Source organism: Callithrix jacchus, chromosome X (genome assembly GCF_049354715.1).
Source record: "Callithrix jacchus isolate 240 chromosome X, calJac240_pri, whole genome shotgun sequence".
Taxonomy (NCBI): domain Eukaryota; kingdom Metazoa; phylum Chordata; class Mammalia; order Primates; family Cebidae; genus Callithrix; species Callithrix jacchus.
Genome location: NC_133524.1, coordinates 102,914,969 through 102,932,394, shown reverse-complemented (window position 1 = coordinate 102,932,394; position 17,426 = coordinate 102,914,969).

The following is a 17,426-nucleotide window of genomic DNA, read 5'->3' as shown; positions in this document are numbered from 1 at the left end:
GTGAAGAAGAAAAGAAAACACAATAAAACTGATAAAAACATGATACTACTGGGTACACAGATATGTCCTTTTTTTCTCTACTAAGTTTGATTAAACTTTCTAGGCACTCAAAAAAGCTTCATACATATATTGTGGCTGTTATTGACTGAATCTCATTTCAATGTCACATTAAAATGCATGCTATAGTTTTGGCTTTGACATTTATATCTAATATATTCATGTGTGTTTGGTGTGTTTATCTGTGTCTGTGTGTGTATACATGCATCTATGTGTATATCATCTCTTTATATGTTTTTACACATATATGTGTATGTTTACTTATGTTTGTATACATGCAAGTATATTTATATATGTATGTGTATGTTTGTGTGTGTATATGCATACTTATAAAGACAGACTGACAGAGACAGAAAGAGAGCAGAGAAAGATAGACAAAATTACAGTATTGATTTTTTTTTTTTTTTAAACCCCGTCTCTACTAAAAATACAAAAAATTAGCTGGGCATGGTGACACGTGCCTGTGATTCCAGGTACTCAGGAGGCTGAGGCAGGAGAATTGCCTGAACCCAGGAGGCGGAGGTTGCGGTGAGCCGAGATCGCGCCATTGCACTCTAGCCTGGGTAACAAGAGCGAAACTCCGTCTCAAAAAAAAAAAAAAAGAAAAGAAAAAATATATGTGTGTATGTATATGTGTATGTGTGTGTGCATCTTATCGATATAAATGTCTCATTATTATTTGTAATAAAATTCTAGATGTCACCTTGTTAAGCCCATTATCAACTAGTTATTACTAACCATCACTGCCCTTTTGGGCTATTTTCACCTGCTTTAATTTATTTTGCTCTTTTTGAGGAAGTTTTACCCAACTAAAGTTAAGTTCTCCATTAACACTGCTTCTTACTTAACATCGTTTGAATATAGAATGTAGTCAAAGATAGTCAAGGATTCAAGGATCTATTTTCTCATAGCAATAGCATTTGCTTGTGGAGTATCTTAAGAACACTTTGAGATGAGTGAGAATGAGATTTTGAAATTGAAGATGAGTTTAGAGCCGGTGCCCTCATCACCCTCCTTCTCTGGATGAGCCTCATGGAGCAAAAATGCCACGTGGAAATGAAGTGGCATGCAGTGCTGAGAAGGATTTTACAGTTTATAAATTCTTTCCTCCACAGTGTCTCTTGGCATATCTCAAAAAGAGCCGTTGTCCTGACGATGCCCATGATCTCCCAGAAAGAGGTAAAGAGAAATGACACTTGTGTCTAGAGCAGCCCGGAGGTAGGCAGAGCCCAGACCCCCATGGGGCTGCCCAAGTTAGCAGATAGAAATACAGGAAGCTAAAGTCAAATTTCAGAGTCTAGAGTGCTCACCATTGTGAACTACGGAACCCAATCACTATGGAACCCAATGCTTTACGTCTCAGACAAGCAATAAATCGTTGTCCCATGTGTGTATGTCACACATATGCCATGGAACATATTTATACTAAAAGAAAAATCAAATTTAACTGGGCATCTGGTATAGCAAGAAGGCAGGGACGGCACAGGTACATGGAGGCCACTTTGCTCTACTGACAGATGAGTACAATATTCTTTGCATCTGTGTTTCCCTGATAAGCATTATAAACTCATGTTTTTGTGCAATCAAGATATGCGTATATTTTAGGCAGCTCTGCCCAGCCATGAGTGAGAAGGTAGTGTTAATAAAGAAGGAAATGTTTGTAGAAAATTGGAGAGACTGGAACAGAAGTGCTGATTTCAAAGCATGCCTTGAACACTAGGCATTTGCCCTCAAACAAGTCAGTAGACTTGTAGGGAAGGGAGAAAGGAAGCAAGACTTCTTCAAGTGGTTTCGCTTTGCCCATGAATTATGATGATGTCTACCTACTGATGATGGCTTTTGAGAGACTCAAATAATACCACCAACCACAAAACTGCTTTATAGAGTACAAAAGATTACATAAATTGTTAGGATCACATTTCCCAGCTACACCTGTTTTTGTTTTCTTTTTTTTTTTTGTTTTTATTTTTTTTTATTTTTTATTTTTTATTGGATTATAGGTTTTGGGGTACATGAGCAGAGCATTCAAGACAGTTGCGTAGGTACACACATGGCAGTGTGCTTTCTTTTCTTCTCCCCTTCACCCACATTTGGCTTTTCTCCCCAGGCTATCCCTCCCCACCTCCCCCTCCCACTGGCCCTCCCCTTTTCCCCCCAATAGACCCCAGTGTTTAGTACTCCCCTTTCTGTGTCCATGTGTTCTCATTTTTCATCACCCGCCTATGAGTGAGAATATGCGGTGTTTCATTTTCTGTTCTTGTGTCAGTTTGCTGAGGATGATGTTCTCCAGATTCATCCATGTCCCTACAAACGACACAAACTCATCATTTCTGATTGCTGCATAATATTCCATGGTGTATATGTGCCACATTTTTCCAATCCAGTCTATTATCAATGGGCATTTGGGTTGATTCCAGGTCTTTGCTATTGTAAACAGTGCTGCAATGAACATTCGTGTACATGTGTCCTTATAGTAGAAGGATTTATAGTCTTTTGGATATATACCCAGTAATGGGATTGCTGGGTCAAATGGAATTTCTATTTCTAAGGCCTTGAGGAATCGCCACACCGTCTTCCACAATGGTTGAACTAATTTACACTCCCACCAACAGTGTAAAAGTGTTCCTTTTTCTCCACATCCTCTCCAGCATCTGTTGTCTCCAGATTTTTTAATGATCGCCATTCTAACTGGCGTGAGATGGTATCTCAATGTGGTTTTGATTTGCATCTCTCTGATGATCAGTGACGATGAGCATTTTTTCATATGATTGTTGGCCTCATATATGTCTTCTTTCGTAAAGTATCTGTTCATATCCTTTGCCCACTTTTGAATGGGCTTGTTTGTTTTTTTCCTGTAAATCTATTTGAGTTCTTTGTAAATTCTGGATATCAGCCCTTTGTCAGATGGGTAAACTGCAAAAATTTTTTCCCATTCTGTTGGTTGCCGATCCACTCTAGTGACTGTTTCTTTTGCCGTGCAGAAGCTGTGGAGTTTCATTAGGTCCCATTTGTCTATTTTGGCTTTTGTTGCCAATGCTTTTGTTGTTTTGGTCATGAAGTCCTTGCCTACTCCTATGTCCTGGATAGTTTTGCCTAGATTTTCTTCTAGGGTTTTTATGGTGCCAGGTCTTATGTTTAAGTCTTTAATCCATCTGGAGTTAATTTTAGTGTAAGGTGTCAGGAAGGGGTCCAGTTTCTGCTTTCTGCACATGGCTAGCCAGTTTTCCCAACACCATTTGTTAAACATGGAATCCTTGCCCCATTGCTTGTTTTTGTCAGGTTTATCAAAGATTGTATAGTTGTATGTGTGTTGTGTTGCCTCTGGTGCCTCTGTTTTGTTCCATTGGTCTATATCTCTGTTTTGGTACCAGTACCATGCTGTTTTGATTACTGTAGCCTTGTAGTATAGTTTGAAATCCGGTAGTGTGATGCCCCCCACTGTGTTCTTTTTGCTTAGAATTGACTTGGCTATGCGGGCTCTCTTTTGGTTCCATATGAAGTTCATGGTGGTTTTTTCCAGTTCTGTGAAGAAAGTCAATGGTAGCTTGATGGGGATAGCGTTGATTCTGTAAATTACTTTGGGCAGTATAGCCATTTTTACGATATTGATTCTTCCTAACCATGAACATGGAATGTTTCTCCATCTGTTTGTGTCCTCTCTGATTTCGTTGAGCAGTGGTTTGTAGTTCTCCTTGAAGAGGTCCCTTACGTTCCTTGTGAGTTGTATTCCTAGGTATTTTCTTCTTTTTGTAGCAATTGTGAATGGCAGTTCGTTCTTGATTTGGCTCTCTTTAAGTCTGTTATTGGTGTAGACGAATGCTTGTGATTTTTGCACATTGATTTTATATCCTGAGACTTTGCTGAAGTTGCTTATCAGTTTCAGGAGTTTTTGGGCTGAGGTGATTGGGTCTTCTAGGTATACTATCATGTCGTCTGAAAATAGAGACAATTGGGCTTCCACCTTTCCTATTTGAATACCCTTTATTTCTTTTTCTTGCCTGATTGCTCTGGCTAGAACTTCCAGAACTATATTGAATAGGAGTGGTGAAAGAGGGCATCCTTGTCTAGTGCCAGATTTCAAAGGGAATGCTTCCAGTTTTTGCCCATTCAGTATGATATTGGCTGTTGGTTTGTCATAAATAGCTTTTATTACTTTGAGATACGTTCCATCGATACCGAGTTTATTGAGGGTTTTTAGCATAAAGGGCTGTTGAATTTTGTCAAATGCCTTCTCTGCGTCAATTGAGATAATCATGTGGTTTTTGTTTTTGGTTCTGTTTATGTGGTGAATTACATTTATAGACTTGCGTATGTTGAACCAGCCTTGCATCCCTGGGATGAATCCTACTTGATCATGATGAATAAGTTTTTTGATTTGCTGTTGCAATCGGCTTGCCAATATTTTATTGAAGATTTTTGCATCTATGTTCATCATGGATATTGGCCTGAAGTTTTCTTTTCTTGTTGGGTCTCTGCCAGGTTTTGGTATCAGAATGATGTTGGTCTCATAAAATGATTTGGGAAGGATTCCCTCTTTTTGGATTGTTTGAAATAGTTTTAGAAGAAATGGTGCCAGCTCTTCCTTGTGTGTCTGGTAGAATTCGGCTGTGAACCCGTCTGGACCTGGGCTTTTTTTGTGTGGTAGGCTCTTAATTGCTGCCTCAACTTCAGACCTTGTTATTGGTCTATTCATAGTTTCAGCTTCCTCCTGGTTTAGGCTTGGGAGGACACAGGGATCCAGGAATTTTTCGATTTCTTCCAGGTTTACTAGTTTATGCGCATAGAGTTGTTTGTAATATTCTCTGATGATGGTTTGAATTTCTGTGGAATCTGTGGTGATTTCCCCTTTATCATTTTTTATTGCATCTATTTGGTTGTTCTCTCTTTTATTTTTAATCAATCTGGCTAGTGGTCTGTCTATTTTGTTGATCTTTTCAAAAAACCAGCTCTTGGATTTATTGATTTTTTGAAGGGTTTTTCGTGTCTCAATCTCCTTCAGCTCAGCTCTGATCTTAGTTATTTCTTGTCTTCTGCTGGGTTTTGAGTTTTTTTGGTCTTGGTCCTCTAGCTCTTTCAATTTTGACGATAGGGTGTCAATTTTGGATCTCTCCATTCTCCACATATGGGCACTTATTGCTATATACTTTCCTCTAGAGACTGCTTTAAATGTGTCCCAGAGGTTCTGGCACGTTTTGTCTTCGTTCTCATTGGTTTCGAAGAACTTCTTTATTTCTGTCTTCATTTCGTTGTTTACCCAGTCAACATTCAAGAGCCAGTTGTTCAGTTTCCATGAAGTTGTGCGGTTCTGGGTCTGTTTCTGAATTCTGAGTTCTAACTTGATTGCACTATGGTCTGAGAGGCTGTTTGTTATGATTTCAGTTGTTTTGCATTTGCTGAGCAGTGCTTTACTTCCAATTATGTGGTCAATTTTAGAGTAGGTGTGATGTGGTGCTGAGAAGAATGTGTATTCTGTGGATTTGGGGTGGAGAGTTCTGTAAATGTCTATCAGGTTTGCTTGCTCCAGGTCTGAGTTCAAGCCCTGGATATCCTTGTTGATTTTTTGTCTGGTAGATCTGTCTAGTATTGACAGTGGAGTGTTAAAGTCTCCCACTATTATTGTGTGGGAGTCTAAGTCCTTTTGTAAGTCCTTAAGAACTTGTCTTATGTATCTGGGTGCTCCTGCATTGGGTCCATATATGTTTAGGATCGTTAGCTCTTCTTGTTGTATCGATCCTTTTACCATTATGTAATGGCCTTCTTTGTCTCTTTTGATCTTTGTTGCTTTAAGGTCTATTTTATCGGAGATGAGAATTGCAACTCCTGCTTTTTTTTGCTTTCCATTTGCTTGGTAAATCTTCCTCCATCCCTTTATTTTGAGCCTTTGTGTATCCTTGCATGTGAGATGGGTTTCCTGGATACAGCACACTGATGGGTTTTGGATTTTTATCCAATTTGCCAGTCTGTGTCTTTTGATTGGTGCATTTAGTCCATTTACATTTAGGGTTAATATTGTTATGTGTGAATTTGATACTGCCATTTTGATGCTAAGTGGCTGTTTTGCCTGTTAGTTGTTGTAGATTCTTCATTATGTTGATGCTCTTTAGCATTCAGTGTGATTTTGGAATGGCTGGTACTGGTTGTTCCTTTCTATGTGTAGTGCCTCTTTTAGGAGCTCTTGTAAAGCAGGCCTGGTGGTGACAAAATCTCTGAGTACTTGCTTGTTCGCAAAGGATTTTATTTTTCCTTCACTTCTGAAGCTCAGTTTGGCTGGATATGAAATTCTGGGTTGAAAGTTCTTTCTTTAAGAATGTTGAATATTGGCCCCCACTCTCTTCTGGCTTGTAGTGTTTCTGCCGAGAGATCTGCTGTGAGTCTGATGGGCTTCCCTTTGTGGGTGACCCGACCTTTCTCTCTGGCTGCCCTTAGTATTCTCTCCTTTATTTCAACCCTATTGAATCTGACGATTATGTGCCTTGGGGTTGCTCTTCTTGCGGAATATCTTTGTGGTGTTCTCTGAATTTCCTGCAATTGAGTGTTGGCCTGTCTTGCTAGGTGGGGGAAATTTTCCTGGATGATGTCCTGAAGAGTATTTTCCAGCTTGGATTCATTCTCTTCATCCCCTTCTGGAACACCTATCAAATGTAGGTTAGGTCTTTTCACATAGTCCCACATTTCTTGGAGACTTTGTTCATTCCTTTTTGTGTTTTTTTCTCTAATCTTGGTTTCTCCTTTTATTTCGTTGAGTTGGTCTTCGACTTCAGATATTCTTTCTTCTGCTTGGTCAATTCGGCTATTGAAACTTGTGCATGCTTCGCGAAGTTCTCGTATTGTGTTTCTTAGCTCCTTTAATTCATTCATATTCCTCTCTAAGTTATCCATTCTTGTTATCATTTCCTCAAATCTTTTTTCAAATCTTTTCTCAAGGTTCTTAGTTTCTTTGCATTGATTTAATACATGATCTTTTAGCTCACCAAAGTTTCTCATTATCCATCTTCTGAAGTCTAATTCGGTCATTTCGTCACAGTCATTCTCCATCCAGCTTTGTTCCCTTGCTGGTGAGGAGTTTTGGTCCTTTCTAGGAGGCGAGGTGTTTTGGTTTCGGGTGTTTTCCTCCTTTTTGCGCTGGTTTCTTCCCATCTTTGCGGATTTGTCCGCTGGTCGTCTGCGTAGTTGCTGACTTTTCGATTGGGTCTCTGAGTGGACACCCTGAATGTTGATGATGAAGTATTTCTGTTGCTTGGTTTTCCTTCTACCAGTCTAGCCCCTTCGCTGTACGAGTGCTGAGGTCCGCTCCAGACCCTGCTTGTCTGGGGTGCACCTCTAGTAGCTGTGGCACAGCGAGGGATGCTACCAGTTTCTTTTTCTGCTATCTTTGTCCCAGGATGGTGCCTGCCTAATGTCAGTCTTTTGGATATAGAGGGGTCAGGGAGCTGCTTGAGGAGACAGTTTGTACTTTATAGGGGTTTAATTGCTGAGCTGTGAGCTGTGTTGTTCATTCAGGGCTGTTAGGCTGCTATGTTTGATTCTGCTGCAACAGAGCTCATTAAAAAAACCCTTTTTTTTCTCAAATGCTGTGTTGAGGGGTTTGGGCTTTATTTTTGGATGTCCGTTGAGGTCCTGCCCAGCTAGGATGCAGACTAGCCACTGTTTGCCTGCCGAGGCTCCGCCCTGCTGTTGTGAGGCTTGCCCTGGCTCCGCTGTTCTGCTGTTCTCCGCCGAGCCCTGCGGCGGAGTCTCTCTGTTGTAGCGGGTTGCCTCGGCGACGGCAGGCTGCGTCAGCAGTGGGCGTGTATCTCAGTAGGGACGGGTTGCCTCGGCAACGGCTGGCTGCGTCAGCAATGGGCGTGTATCTCAGTTGGGGCGGGTTACCTCGGTAATGGTGGCCACCCCTCCCCCTCAGAGCGTCTCGGGCCCTCTGCACGGGGCTTGTTTGAAATCGCGGTTTTGTTCGTCCCACTGGGCCAATCCTAACGCTCTGTTCCTGCAATCCCCTGGGCTGGCCCACTGTTCAAGTCTAGCTCAGTCTCCAGTCCAGCCCTCTCACGTCTCCAGTTGCCGGTTCAACGGGGCACCCGGACAAGTGCGCCCTGTGGGGAGCGCTGGGTAGGGCCGGCCGCCGCCACCCCGGCTGCCGGCTTCGCCAGGCGGAATATCTGCCTGGCGTCCCGCATCTCCTCTTCACTTGGGAATTTCCCCGTTCCGTGAGCAACAAAGATCAGTCTGGAAATGCAGCTCAGACTCACCTCTCCGCAGACACAACGAGAACTCCAATCCTGGGTTGTTCTCACAGCGCCATCTTGAGTCCTCGATATTTTCAAGTACAGTTCATGATAAAGTATAAAGCATAGTTGTGGTTGACATTTTAGCTTGTATAATGAAAGTGGAATTTCAAGCTGAGGAGGAGATGAAGACTGGTGAATAGAGGACACTGTCTATCTCTGCGTCAGGTAGACCTGGGTTCCAGTGTTTTCTTCACCACTTACTAGGTATGTGACCTTGGGCACATGCTGAACAGTGTCCTTTTCTACAAATTTTTTACAATGATGTATCATCTTATCCTTTTCTCAGTGTGTCAGGGAGAAGAGGTGAACAAAGTGGAATCTCATGTTTATCTATATTTGTGTTTCTATAATTACCATGGGAGTTGACTTTAAAAACATCTATCCACTGGTCATTTTAATGTTGATGGTTTTGTCTTAAAGAATTGAGGCATCCCAATAAATTGCAAGCTTTTTTCCACAAAAGTTATAAACATATTTAGTCATCTCACAAGAAGGTAGCAATTGTAAGCTTTTATATCTACTCTGAATCCTAATGTACCAATGGCTTATGGATGCTGTGGGATAAACTTGGACTATTTTTGCCATCCATTATATGCCTTAATGCTACCTCTTGCTATATGTATTTAACTCTTTATCAAATCCTGTTGTGACTATAGCTCTACATTTGATTTAACATTTTCTTGTGATGTTCTGCACTGCATCACTCTTCTGTTTTTAAAATCAACTTTTTTTGAGGTATCATCTACATAAAATATGTCACACTTGGTTTTGCAATCAATGTATCCATGAATTTTGATAAATATATACTTGAGGTATAATTGAGCTATAGAAAGTTTCCATTACCCAATAATGTGGATTCCTGCAACTTTGCATTTTATCTACTTCTAAATCCCCACCAGAGAAAACCATTGATTTCATTTATGTCACTATAAGTAGTTTTATTAGTTTTATATGTCTTAGAACTTCGGTGTACATAGACTGAAATGGTATATGTTCATATGTGACTTTTTATTCAGCATATTTTTAGATTTTATTTCATCATCAGTAGTTCTTTTCTATTTATTGTACAGTAGTGTTTTATTGTTATGAATATTTGACAGTTTATAATGTGTTTGTTGAAGATATTTACCATTGTTTGCCTTAATGAAGAATAATACTATGAATCTGACAGACTCTTGTACAAGTCTGCTTTAAAATACCGTGGAGTAGAAATGCAGCATCATATGTTAAATGTACATTTCACTTTATAAGAAACTTCCAGTTCCACAGTAGTCATAGCATTTTATACTTCTATGAGTAATGTATGAGATTTCCGGTTGTCCCACAATCTTGCTATCATGTGGTAGTTTCAGTTTTTTTAAAATTTATCCATTAGAGGTACAAATGGATAAAAGGATGAAAATAATAGCCACTGGGACTCCAGAAGTAGGGAGGGTGGGAAGAGGGCAAGGGTTGAAAAATCACCTATTGGGTACAATGTTCACTACTTCTGTGATGAGTTCACTAGAAGCCCCATTCTCACGATTATGCAATATATCTATGTAACAAACCTGCACATGTACCCTCTGAATCTAAAGGAATATAAAGTAGTGAAAATATCAGAAATAAAATATAGCCATTGGATTTGGTATAAAATGTTATGTCATTATGATTTCATTGTCATTTCCTGAGGATTCATGATGCTGAGTAATTTATCATGTGATTAATGGCCATTCATATATCTTACTTGGTGTAGGTGTCAGTAGCAACTTCTAGCCTCCTGTTCTGGAAAGTGGTGATCATTTCACAATGTATACATATATCTAAATATCAACTTGTACATGTTAACTATAAACAATATTTATATCAATGCTCTTTCAATAAAGTAGCTGATGATAGAACCACACACACCAAAACAACTTTTGTACTATTGTATTGTAAGATTCTAGATTATATTCTATGTAATCCGTGAGTCAGATATGTGTATTATGCAAGATTTCCCTTATTGTGATTTCTATTTTCATTTTCCTTTTATTGTTATTTAAAAAGCAGAATATTCTTCAAAAGTTCAATTAATCAATTTTTCTTTCATGCAATACCTTTTGTCACCACACTCAGAGATCCTTGCCTATTCCATTGCTGCAAAGGATTTATTTTCTGTTTCTTACTAGAGGTGTTGGCTTAGATTTTACTTTTATGGCTAAAACTCATTTTGAATTAATTTTTTTCATGATTAGGTAGGGGTCAAGATCCATTAATTTCCATATAGTATTTAGTTTGTCCAGCAATATTTGTTAAAAAGATTTTTGTTTTGCCATAGAATTCTATTAGTTCCATAGTTAAGAATAATTTTTTAATTTATATCTAAGTTTTTTTTTCTGAATGTTCTTCAATTCCTATTTGCAGAAGGCATGATCTTAAATATAGAATTCCCCAAAGAATCCACATTAAAAATTAAAATTGATTGGACACGGTGACCCATCTCTTTAATCTCAACAATTTGGGAGGCTGAGTCAGGAAGATCACTTGAACTCAGGAGTTTGAGAACAGCCTGGGCAACATGGCAAAACCCTGTCTCTACTAAAAAAAATGTTTTTAATCAGCTGAGCGTGTTGGTGAGTGTCTGTAGTCTCAGCTATTGGTAGGGCGAGACAGGCGAATCCATTGAGCTCTGGAAGTTGAGGCTGCAGCTAGCTTCAATGGCACCACTACACTCCAGCCTAGGTGATGGAATGAGACCCTGTTGCAGAAAAAAAAAAAACTAACAAATTAGTCCAGTGTGGTTGTAGGATATAATGTCAATACATAAAAATAATTCAACATTGCTTCCTGATGGAAACCCTGAAAAATTTGGGGATAGAAGAAATATACCTCAACATAATAAAAGCCATATATGACAGACACACAGCAAAAGATTGGTGCAAAAGTAATTGCGGTTTTAAATCATTATAACTAGGCTCAATCACTATAACTAGGCTCAATCACATCTTTATTCATCAAAATAGAAACCATTACAATAAACACATTTTACCAATGGAAATAAGTTTGTTTATTCCTGTCGTGTAAAAATCTGTGCTTCAGAATTTGACAAACTCATGGAAAGCATTTTTTGCATGCTGCTTGTGCTTTTCCCTGCAAAATGTTGTCAAGATGCTTGAAGAAGTGGTAGTCAGTTGGTGAGAGTCAGACGAATATGATAGATGAGGCAAAATCTTGTAGCCCAATTCGTTCAACTTTTGAAGTGCTGGTTGTTTGATGTGTGATAGAGTGTTGTCATGGAGAATTGGGACCTTTCTGTTGATCAATGTCAACTGCAGGCATTGCAGTTTTGGCTGCATCTTATCGAATTGCTGAACATACTTCTCAAATGTAATGATTTTGTTGGGATTCAGAAAGCTGTAGTGGATCAGACTGGCAGCAGACCACCAAACAGTGACCAAGACTATTTTTTTGGTGCAAGCATGGCTTTGGAAAGTGCTTTGGAGTTTCTTCTCAGTCCTACCACTGAGCTGGTTGTCACCAGTTGTCATTTTTTAATCCACATTTTATCTCATGTCACAATCCAATCAAGAAAGGATTCATTGTTGCTGATTAGAGTAAAAGGACACTTTAAAAATGATGATTTTTTAAAATTTTCGTTCATCTCACAAGGCACCAATTTATCAAGTTTTTTCACCTTCATAATTTGCTTCAAGTGCCTAATGACCATAGAATGGTCAGCATTTCGTTATTTGTCAACTTCTCCTGTAGTTGTAAGAGAATCACCTTCAATTATTGCTTTCAATTTGTTGTCAACTTCCGATGGGTAGCCACTATGCTCCTCATCTTCAAAGCTCTCATCTCCTTTGCAAAAGTTCTTGAACCACCCTTGCATTGTACATTCATTAGCAGTTCCTGAGCCAAATGCATTGCTGACACTGTGTGTTGTCTCTGCTGCTTTAGGACCCATTTTAAATTCAAATAAGAAAATCACTAGAATTATTTACTTTTTATCTAAGATCATTTCCATAATCTAAAATAAATATAAAATAAATAGCAAGTAATAACTCATTAGCAAAAAAAAGTAAAGTGAGAAATGTGCATTAAAATGATATATAACATAATCACATTTATTTAAGAATGTATTCCAATATCAAATTGCAAATTTTAACAATGGAAAAACTGCAGTTACTTTTGCACCAACATGATAGTATCATACTAAAAGGAGAAAAAGTGAAAGCCTTGCCTCTAAGATCTGGAACACTACAAGGGTGCTCACTGTCACTACTGTTATTCAACATAGTACTGGAAGTCCTAGCTAGATAATCAGACAAGAGAAAAACATAAAGGGCATTCGAACTGGAAAGGAAGAAGTCAAATTATTTTTGTTTGTAGATGTTATGATTTTATATTTGAAAAAACCTGAAGACTCCACAAAGAAGCTTTTAGAGCTGATAAATTCAGTGAAATTGTAGGATACAAAATCAACATACAAAAATCAGTAGCATTTCTATATGCCAACAGTGAAAAACGTGAAAAAGAAATTAAAAGTAATTCCATCTATAATAGCCACACATAAAATTAAATACCTAGGAATTAGCCAAATAAGTGAAAGATCTCTGTAATGTAAACTATAAAACACTGACAAAAGAAATTGAAGACGACACTAAGAAATGGAAAAATGTTCCATGTTCATGGATTGAAAGAATCAATATTGCTAAAAATGTCCATACTACCCAAAGCAATCTATAGAGTCAATACAATCTCTATCAAAATAACAATGCCATTTTTTTCAAAGAAATAGAAAAATTCCTAAAATTTGTATGAACTACCAAAGATCCAGGATCGCCAAAGCTATCCTGAGCAAAAAGAACAAAACTGTAGAAATGTCACTACCTGACTTCAAATTATACCACAGAGCTATAGTAACCAAAACAGCATGGTAGTAGCATAAAAACAGACACATAACCAATGGAACAGACTAGAGAACTTAGAAACAAATCCACATACCTACAGCAAACTCATTTTTAATACAGATTCTAAGAACATACATTGAGGAAAAGACAGTTTCTTCAATAAATAGTGCTGGGAAAACAGGATATCCATATGCAGAAGACTGAAACTAGACCTTTATCTATCGCCATATACAAGATTCAAATAAAAATGGATTGACTTTTTAAACCTGAGACCTCAAACTATGAAACTACTACAAGAAAACATTGAGAAAATCTGCAAGATATTGATATGGCCAAAAATTTATTGAGCAATTCTCCACAAACACAGACAACCAAAGCAAAATGGGATAAATAGGACCACATTAAGTTAAAAAGCTTCTGAACAACAAAGGGTATAATCAACAACATGAAGAGACAACCGACACCATGGGATAAAATATTTGCAAACTACTCATCTGACAAAGGGTTAGCAACAAGAATATATAATGAGCTCAAACTATAAAAAATCTAATAATTTGATCTAATAAAAAATAGACAAATGATTTGAATACATATTTCTCAAAAGAAGACATACAAATGACAAACAAGAATATTAAAAGGTGCTCAACATCACTGATCATCAGAGAAATGCAAATCCAAACTACAGTGAGATATTACCTCACCCCAGTTAAAATCACTTATTTTCAAAAGACAGGCAATAGTAAATACTGGTGAGGATGTGCAGAAAAAGAAACTTTGTACACTATTGGTGGGAATATAAATTAGTACAGCCACTATAGAGAATAGTTTGGAGGTTCCTCAAAAAATTAAAAATAGAGCTACCATATGACCTAGCAGTCTCACTTCTGGGTATATACACAAAAGAAAGGAAATCAGTATATTAAAGAGATACCTGCACTCTGATGTTTGTTGCCACACAGTTTACAATAGCCAAGACTGGGGAGCAACCTAAGTGTCCATCAACAGATAATTAGATAAAGAAAATGTGGTACATATGCCCAATGAAGTATCATTCAGCCATAAGAAAATGAGATGCAGTCATTTGCAACAATATGGATGGAACTGAAGATCACTATGTTAAGTGAAATAAACCAGGCTCAGTAAGACAAACATGACACACTCTCACTTATCTGTGGGATCTAAAAATAAAAATAAGTGAACTCATGGCCATAGAGAGTAGAAAGATGGTTACCAGAGGCTACGAATGGTAGTCAGTGGCTAATGGGGATGTGGGGATGGTTAATGGGTAAAATTAATAATTAGAAAGAATGAACAAGACCTACTGTTTGATAGCATGACAGGGTAATTACAGTAAAAAATAACTTAATTGTATGTTTTAAAGTAAAATATATATATATACATACATCAATTATGTTTATTTGCATTAGGAATGAACAATACAATAATGAAATCAATAAATCCATTGTGCATACAGTAACATAACATGAATAAAATACTTAGGAATAAATTTAACAACCCAATATTCATCAACAGATGGATGAATAAAGAAAATGTGTTATATTTGTGAGATACTATTCAGCCATGATAAGAAGAAAGTATTGATAAATGCTACAACATGTATGAAATTTGGACATCTTCTGCTAAACAAAATAAGCTAGTCATAAAAGGACACACAATGTGTGTTTTGATTTCATGAAATATTCAGAAAAAGTCTAACCATGGAGACAGAAAGCATATTAGTGGTTGCCTAGGTCTGCATCTGGGATTGGGAGCAGGGATGGACTGAAAATGGGCACATATTTTTGAGATATCAGAAATGTTCTAAAATCAAATAGGGTGTATAGATTGTGGTGAGGATTGCATAACTGCATAACTTTAATGTGAAATCATTGAATTTTACACACCTAAAACAGGTGATTGTTATGTTATATTAATTATACCTAGATACATATGTTTAAATGATCTCTGCTAATGGTGTTTTATGCTGATGTCAGATAGAGTATTCTGAATTAACTGGAGACCTTGGTGGAAGGAAAATGCCATTCTCACTTATTTATCAGACTCTGCTTCCTAATTAGAGTCATCTCTGTATCTAGATTCTAACAGATATTCTTCTATCTCATTCATTCATTCATTCGCTCATGAATTCACTGAATTTTAGCATTATGAGTCATATATGAACCACTTATCTGTGGCACAAGGCCATGAACCCAATGATATATTTAAGGTGTAATGGAAAAATGTGGTAATCTTGTATATTAGGTCATCTGGAGGCTATTGAATGTTTCCACTGGGTTTGGGGCTGTATGAAATTTGAGATTCGTTTTACTGCAAGTGTCTGTGATTTCCACATTCTAAGGTGGTCCTGAACAGTGACTGAAACAGGTTTGGTTTTTCTGATAAGAATGCCAGAATGATTAATTATCCTTTTTGTCTACTTTAACCCACTCTGTCAGTATATAACCCATTGGCCATTGCATGAGAATTGCTGGTATGACCTTTATCTAATATTTTACTCATTTATTCATTGATAGTATTGATTCTGAGGATAAATTTGTGTATCCCAGTTTCCATAGAAAGCTAACATCTAGCTGATTGTTATGCTGATATTCTGGTTTAATGGCAACTGCAAAATGCTATTTAATAGCTGGAGATAGAAATAATTATTAGGGATATTAATAGGAAGGAAAGGTGGCATACCTACCAACATAGCAGCCCTATTGGGGCTCTACCACAACTGTGACTGTATATATATATATATATATATATATATATATATATATATATATTTATGTATGTGCATGTGTATGGGAGGATGATGTATTTTATGGAAGAGGCTGTATGTGAGGCTTCTGTTACTTGGAAGAAATGTTTCTTTCTTCATGAATAAAGCTGGAAGTAGCTGAGTCATCAGTTATCCATTCACTTCTCTTCTCTTGTTTCTGTTTCCTAAAATGGCCTGACACCTGTGCAGGTAGAACCTAGTTAGACTTTGATAATTTCAATTGAATTTTGTTGATAGACATAGAAAAAAATTAGAATGATCAGAAAGAAAGCTAAAGTTTCTCATTCTTTTAAGAAATTTAAGGTTAATTTTACGCTTTCATAAATGTTTATAATACTTCTAGTTTTAACATTATGTATTAAAAATTTCCATGCTAAAATCAGTATTACTTATTAGAAAAAATCTGAAACTTTAGCAAAGACCTACAATCGCTCTAAATTGTCCTACATATTGAATATCCAATCAATTCTCAAAATTTCTTTTTAATTATACAAAGCTATTGTAATACTTCTGTAGTGTCAGTATGGAACCAGAATAGCCAAAACACATTTACTACTCAGAACCATTATGGACAGTCCTTGTATAGTAATAAAGAAGTTTCTTTACTAATTATTTTTCAGAAATCTGAGGTGCCTTTACATTTATACAGGCTATATCATACAAAAATCTCCAGAGTAAAAGGTTGAAATTTCTGTTGTTAGAAAAAAAAATTTCCATGGGTGTTGGTGTTCACGTGGGTAATTTTAAGAAACATACTCTTATGTGCAGAGAATGCCACACTTGAGATTTCCTTTAGGTATATGTTAACTAACCATCGGGTTGGGCATTATCAAAATATGGCTTCCAAATTAATATTTTTATAAGATATCCCTATTTACTGGCTAACTGAAAACTATTTTTTGTCTACTGATTTTATTTTTAACCTAAGAGAAATGGTATAGAATTAATCATTATTTTTGTTAGACGCATGGAAATTAAAGACTCTGCATTTGGACATTTTATTTCTTGATTAACCTTACAAAACTTTTAATTTATTGGGCATGGATTTGGCAAGAGTAATATTATTCTTTATGTTAATTTTATTGTGCACAGTGAAGGGTTAACTCAGAGCGCCTCAGCATGTATAGTCCAAACAAGGCCCTGTCTTCTTGACACTCCTGACAGATGACCTCTGAGTATGTAAAATATTCTTACTAATGAGTTTAGTTTTGCATGTCTCAGTCCATGGGCCATGCTGTACCTGCTAGTTAAGTTTATCCTAACAATGTGAATTATTGTGAATACCTATTTTTGCTCTGGGGGATGGACTAGAATCTGCATAGCTGTGGTCAGTCATGCAGGTGCTACATGCCTACATGACTGACCAGTAATAAAAGCCTGGACTTCAAGGCTCAAATCATCTTTCATAGTCAGCACACATCATTTCTG